This window comes from Salvelinus sp. IW2-2015, linkage group LG6.2 (genome assembly GCF_002910315.2).
Source record: "Salvelinus sp. IW2-2015 linkage group LG6.2, ASM291031v2, whole genome shotgun sequence".
Taxonomy (NCBI): domain Eukaryota; kingdom Metazoa; phylum Chordata; class Actinopteri; order Salmoniformes; family Salmonidae; genus Salvelinus; species Salvelinus sp. IW2-2015.
This window is the reverse complement of record NC_036846.1, coordinates 22,525,899-22,533,292: the sequence shown is the minus strand read 5'-3', so window position 1 is coordinate 22,533,292 and position 7,394 is coordinate 22,525,899.

Here is a 7,394-nt window from a genome sequence, read left to right as displayed (position 1 = left end):
TCACCATGACAACTGGGACAGGTGAGAGGGGGTAGCCTGCTTACCTGTCAATGATGACGGGGTCAGAGGGTGTCTCGTTTCTGTTGCCACAACTCTTCTTATCACAACACCGACTGAGAGGGAGAGAGAGAAAGAGGGAGACAGAGAGATAGGGAGAGAGAGAGATAGGAAGAGAGAGGTGAAAGAGAGATGGAGAGAAATAAACATAGACGGAGATAGATAGAGAGCGAGAGTGAGAGAGAGAGGAGAGAGATAAGAAGAGGGGCGAGAGAGTGAGAGATGGGTGAGAGAGTGAGAGAGAGTGAGACGAATAACATTGGACACTTTATGGAACACAAAGCCTTCACTCTCATCCTGGAAAATCCAAGGCCAGGGGTAATCTGCCTTTGGTCTAAAGAGCAGGAACCTGGACTTCACCAAAGAAATCAGAAATACAGACATTGTCATCCTACAAGAAAAATGGTATAGAGGAGATGGACCCACTGGTTGCCCCCTAGGTCACAGAGAGCTGGGAAGGGACTCAGGGGATATGCTAATTTGGTATAGAGCAGTACTAACTCACTCTATTAAATTAATCAAAACAGGAACATTTTATATTTGGCTATAAATTACAAAGGGAATTATCTCAACAGAGAAAAATGTCCTCCTGTGTGCTATTTATATCCCCCCACTAGAATGCCCATACTTTAATGAAGACAGCTTCTGCATCCTGGAGGGGGAAATCAATCATTTCCAGGCCCAGGGACATGCACTAGTCTGTGGTGACCTAAATGCCAGAACTGGACAGAACCTGACACTCTCAGCACACAGGGAGACAAACACCTACCTGGAGGTGACATCATTCACTCCCCCATATGCCCCCCTAAGCACAACTATGACAACATACACAACAAAAACGGGTCACAACTCCTGCAGCTCTGTCGCACGCTGGGTATGTACATAGTCAATGGTAGGCTTCAAGGGGACTCCTATGGTAGTGACACCTATAGCTCATCTCTTGGCAGTAGTACTGTAGACTACTTTATCACTGACCTCAACCCATAGTCTCAGAGCATTCACAGTCAGCCCACTGACACCCCTATCAGATCACAGCAAAAGCACAGTCTACTTGAACAGAGCAATACTCAATCATGAGGCATCATAGCCAAAGGAACTGAATAATATAAAAAAATTCTATAGATGGAAGGAAAGTAGTGTGGAAACCTACCGAAAAACAATTAAACAACAATAAATTCAATCCCTTTTAGACAACTTCCTGGACCAAACGATTCACTGTAATTGTGAAGGTGTAAACTTAGTAGAAAACATAAACAGTATATTGGTATACCTCTCAGTATAACAGTATACCTCTCAGCTTCCTTATAAAATCTAAAAACCTAAGAGATTTAACAACAATGACAAATGGTTTGATGAAGAATGCAAGAACCTAAGAAAGAAATTGGGAAACCCATCCAACCAAAAACATAGAGAAAACCTGAGCCTAGCCTTCACTATGGTGAATCACTAAAACAATATAGAAATACACTACGGATAAAAAAAGAACAGCACAAAACAAACGACAACACAAAGAGTTATCTTTCCAAATCGGAGATACATGGATAAACTGGAACGACGGGAACGAATTGCAAAAATCGCTGAAGCTGGAGACTTATATTTCCCCCACTAACTTTACACATCAGCTGTCTGAGCAGCTAACCCATCGCTGCAGCTGTACTAACTTTACACATCAGCTATCTGAGCAGCTAACCCATCGCTGCAGCTGTACTAACTTTAAACATCAGCTGTCTGAGCAGCTAACCCATCGCCGACGGTCCGTTTATACTAACTTTAAACATCAGCTATCTGAGCAGCTAACCATCGCTGCAGCTGTACTAACTTTAAACAACTCGCTGTCATACTCGAGAGCTAACGCACATCGCTGGCAGCGATCAGTACTGAACTTTAACCCATCAGCTATCTGAGCAGCTAACCGATCGCTGCAGCTGTACACAGCCCATCTGTAAATAGCCCACCCAATCTACCTACCTCAACCCCATATTGTTTTTATTTACTTTTCTGCTCTTTTGCACACCAGTATCTCTACTTGCACATCCTCATCTGCTCATCTATCACTCCAGTGTTAATTTGCTAAACTGTAATTACTTTGCTACTATGACCTATTTATTGCCTTACCTCCTCACGCCATTTGCACACACTGTATATAGACTCTTTTTTTCTATGTTGTTATTGACTGTACGCTTGTTTATTCCATGTGTAACTCTGTGTTGTTGTTTGTGTCGAACTGCTTTGCTTTATCTTGGCCAGGTCGCAGTTATAAAGGAGTGCCACTGTCACGCCCTGACCTCAGAGAGCTTTTTATGTCTCTATTTTGGTTTGGTCAGGGTGTGATTTGGGTGGGCATTCTATGTTCCTTTTTCTATGTTTTGTATTTCTTTGTTTTGGCCGGGTATGGTTCTCAATCAGGGTCAGCTGACTATCGTTGTCTCTGATTGGGAACCATACTTAGGTAGCGTTTTCCCTCCTATGCTTTGTGGGTAGTTGTTTTCTGTTTAGTGTTCTTCACCTGACAGGACTGTTTCGGTTTTGTGTATTCTCTTTGTTATTTTTTGTTGAAGTGATCACTTTCTATAAAAGTCATGAACACTCACCACGCTGCGCTTTGGTCCGATTCGTCCTCATCCGACGACGACACCCATTACAGTCATGCCCTGACCATAGAGAGCTGTTTATTCTCTATGTTGGTTGGGGCATGACAGTGACTACGGTGGGTTATCAAGGTGATTATTAATGATCTATGTTGGCCTGGTATGGTTCCCAATCAGAGGCAGCTGTTTATCGGTGTCTCTGATTGGGGATCATATTTAGGCAGCCATTTCCCCATTGTGCTTTGTGGGATCTTGACTATGGATAGTTGCCTATTAGCACTATTGTTAGCTTCACGTTTCGTTTTGAGATTTAATGTTTTTGTTTTGCTTTGAGTCTCACCTAGAAATAAAAAGATGTGGAACCCAGATCACGCTGCGCTTTGGTCCAGTTATTCTAACGATCGTGACAGAAGATCCCACCAACAAAGGACCAAGCAGCGTGCCCAGGAGGAGGAAGTATCCTGGACTTGGGAAGAAATCCTGGCTTCCCGTGGAAGCAGACGCAAGCGGTGAGGGAAGGACAGCGATGACGCCAGGGTTCGCGGCCACGACGCAAGCCCAAAAGGCAGGGGGGGGGGGGGGGGGGGGGCACATGGAGTGGTCGGCGACGCTGAGGGGAGTCAGAGACCGAGGAGGAATATTGGGACAGATTGAGCGAGGAGTGGGCGGCGAAAGTTGAGGGGAGTGAACCAGAGACTGTCAGTGATTTGAGAGGAATGTGGAGGAGAGAGAATTGAGAGAGTTATTGAATTGGTGGAGGATGCACGACGTTTGCCCTAAGGAGCGTGTTATCGATTTAAAGCCACCTGGGTCAACTCTCCGTACTCATCCTGAGAAGTGTGTTAAAGTTCCGGTACAATTGATGCCGGCTATACGCACCAGGTCTCCAGTGCGCCTCACAGCCCAGTACGGCCTGTGCCAACTCCTCGTACTCACCGTGTGAAGAGTGTCATCGTTCCGGTACAATGTGTGCCGGTTTTACGCACCGTGTCTCCAGTGCGCCTCCACCGCCCGGTACATTCTGTACCTGCTCCTCGCACTCTCATTGGAGTGCATGCCCCTGTCTAGTACGTCCTGTACATGCTCCTCGCACTCGCCCTGAGGTGCGTGTCACCAGCCAGGTGCCACCTGTACCTGCCCCACGCATCAGGCCTCCAGTGCGCCTCCACAGTCCAGTACGTTCTGTGCCTTCTCCCGCACTCGCCCTGAGGTGCGTGTCATCAGCCCGGTGCCACCTGTACCGGCCCCACGCATCAGGCCTCCAGTGCGCCTCCACAGTCCAGTGCGTCCTGTGACTCGCTCCTCGCACTCGCCCTGAGGTGCGTGTCACCAGCCCGGTGCTACAGTCCGGAACCTCCATCGACAGTCCACAGTCCGGAACCTCCTGAGACGGTCCACAGTCCAGAACCTCCTGAGACGGTCCACAGTCCAGGAACCTCCTGAGACAGTCCACGGTCCGGAACCTCCTGAGACGGTCAACGGTCCGGAACCTCCTGAGACAGTCAACGGTCCGGAACCACCAGCGACGGTCGGCAGTCCAGAGCCTCTAGCGACGGTCTGCAGTCCAGAGCTTCTTGCGACGTTCGGCAGTTCAGAGTCTCCAGCGACAGTCGGCAGTCCAGAGCCTCCAGTGACGGTCTGCAGTCCAGAGCCTCCAGTGGGGGTTCCCAGTCCAAAGCCTCCAGCGACGATCTACGGTCAGGTTCCTCGGGCGACGATCCATGGTCCGGAGCCTCCGGCGACGATCCACGATCCGGTGTCTCCGGCGACGATCCACGGTCAGGAGTCCCCGGCGACGATCCACGGTCCGGTTCCTCCGGCGACGATCCACAGTCCGGAGCCCCCGGCGACGACCCACGGTCCGGTTCCTCCGGCAATGACCCACGGTTCGGTTCCTCCGGTTCGGATCCACGGTCCGGAGCTTCCGGCGACGATCCCCGCACCAGAGCTGCCATGGAAGATTATGTATCTGCGAGCGGAGTGGGTACTTCGCCCCGCACCGGAGCCGCCCCTGACGGTAGATGCCCACCCGGACCCTCCCCTATTGAGTCAGGTTTTGTGGTCGGAGTCCTATTTCTGCTTTTTGTGACTCCTATCTTTGGCTGGAAAAAAGGCTGTGTGTTTTTTGACTTGGTGGTGATCTAACATAATCATATGTTGTGCTTTCGCTGTAAAGCATTTTTGAAATTGGACATGATGGGTAGATTAACAAGATCTTTAGCTTTCATTTGCTGTATTGGACTTGTTAATGTGTAAAAGTTACATATTTCAAAAAAATRTTTTTGAAGAAACTACACAGACCTTGGCCTAAACATCAGCGCCACAGGTAACTTCCACAAAGCTGTGAACGAGCTGAGAGACAAGGCAAGAAGGGCCTTCTATGCCATCAAAAGGAACATAAAATTCGACATACCAATTAGAATCTGGCTAAAAATACTTCAATCAGTTATAGAACCCATTGCCCTTTATGGTTGTGAGGTCTGGGGTCCGCTCACCAACCAAGAATTCACAAAATGGGACAAACACCAAATTGAGAGTCTGCATGCAGAATTCTGTAAAAATATCATCTGTGTACAACGTAAAACAACAAATAATGCATGCAGAGCAGAATTAGGACGATACCCGCTAATTATCAAAATACAGAAAAGAGAGGTGATATTCGACAACCACCTAAAAGGAAGCGATTCCCAAACCTTCCATAACAAAGCCATCACCTACAGAGAGATGAACCTGTAGAAGAGTCCCCTAAGCAAGCAGGTCCTGGGACTCTGTTCAGAAACACAAACAGACCCCACAGAGCCCCAGGACAGCAACAAAATTAGACCCAACCAAATCATGAGAAAACAAAAAGATAATTGCTTGACACATTGGAAAGAGTTAACATAATAACAGAGCAAACAAGAATGGTATTTGGTCCTAAACAGAGAGTACACAGCGGCACAATACCTGACCACTGTGACTGACCCAAACTTAAGGAAAGCTTTGACTATGTACAGACCCAGTGAGCATAGCCTTGCTATTGAGAAAGGCTGCCGTNAATACCTGACCACTGTGACTGACCCAAACTTAAGGAAAGCTTTGACTATGTACAGACCCAGTGAGCATAGCCTTGCTATTGAGAAAGGCTGCCGTAGGCAGACCTGGCTCTCAAGAGAAGACAGGCTATGTGCACACTGCCCACAAAATGAGCTGGAAACTGAGTTGCACTTCCTAACCTCCTGCCAAATGTACGACCATAGAAACACAGTTTTCCCTCAGATTACACAGCTCCACAAAGAATTTGAAAACAAAACCAATTTTGATGAACTCACTTATCTACTGGGTGAAATACCACAGTGTRCCATCACAACAGCAAGATTTGTGACCTGTTACCACAAGAAAAGGGCAACCAGTGAAGAACAAACACCATTGTAAATACAACCCATATTTATGTTTATCTATTTTTCCTTTTTGTATTTTAACTATTTGCACATCCTTACAACACTGTATAGAGACATAATATGACATTTGAAATGTCTTTATTCTTTTGGAACTTCTGTGAGTGTAATTTTTACTGTTCATTTTTATTATCCACTTCACTTGCTTTGGCAACATTAACATATGTTTCCCATGCCAATAAATCCTTAAAAGAAAGAGCGAGATATAGGGAGAGGGGAGAAAGAGTTTTATAGGGAGGGGGAGAGAAAGAGATAAACTCAGCAAAAAAAGAAACCCTGTCTTTCAAAGATAATTTGTACAAATCTAAATAATTTCACAGATCTTCATTGTAAAGGATTTAAACACTGTTTCCCATGCTTGTTCAATGAGCCATAAACAATTAATGAACTTGCACCTGTGGAACGGTCGACACTAACAGCTTACAGATGGTAGGCAATTTAGGTCACAGTTATGAAATCTTAGGACAATAAAGAGGCCTTTCTACTGACTTTGAAAAACACCAAAATAAAGATGCCAAGGGTCCCTGCTCATCTGCGTGAACGTGCCTTAGGCATGCTGCAAGGAGGCATGAGGACTGCAGATGTGGCCAGGGCAATAAATTGCAATGTCCATACTGTGAGACGCCTAAGACAGCACTACAGGGAGACAGGACAGACAGCTGATCGTCCTTGCAGTGGCAGACCACGTGTAACAACACCTGCACAGGATCGGTACATACGAACATCACACCTGCGGGACAGGTACAGGATGGCAACAACAACTGCCCGAGTTACACCAGGAACGCACAATCCTTCAATCATTGCTCACACTGTCGGCAATAGGCAATAGGCGTAATTGTCAGCATCACTTCCAATCCGCCATATATTTTTTTTGCGTTTTTTTTTTCTCCCCCCCCTGGTAAGTCTGGTAAGGCAGGTCCTCACCAGACATCACCGGCAACAACATAGCCTATGGGCACAAATCCACCATCGCTGGACCAGACAGGACTGGCAAAAAGTGTTCTTCACTGACGAGTCGTGGTTTAGTCTCACCAGGGGTGATGGCCGGATTCGCGTTTATCGTCGAAGGAATGAGCATTACACCGAGGCCTGTACTCTGGAGCGGGATCGATTTGGAGGTGGAGGGTCCGTCATGGTCTGGGGCGGTGTGTCACAGCATCATCGGACTGAGCTTGTTGTCATTGCAGGTAATCTCAACGCTGTGCATTACAGGGATGACATCCTCCTCCCTCATGTGGTACCCTTCCTGCAGGCTCATCCTGACATGACCCTCCAGCATGACAATGCCACCAGCCATACTGCTTGTTCTGTG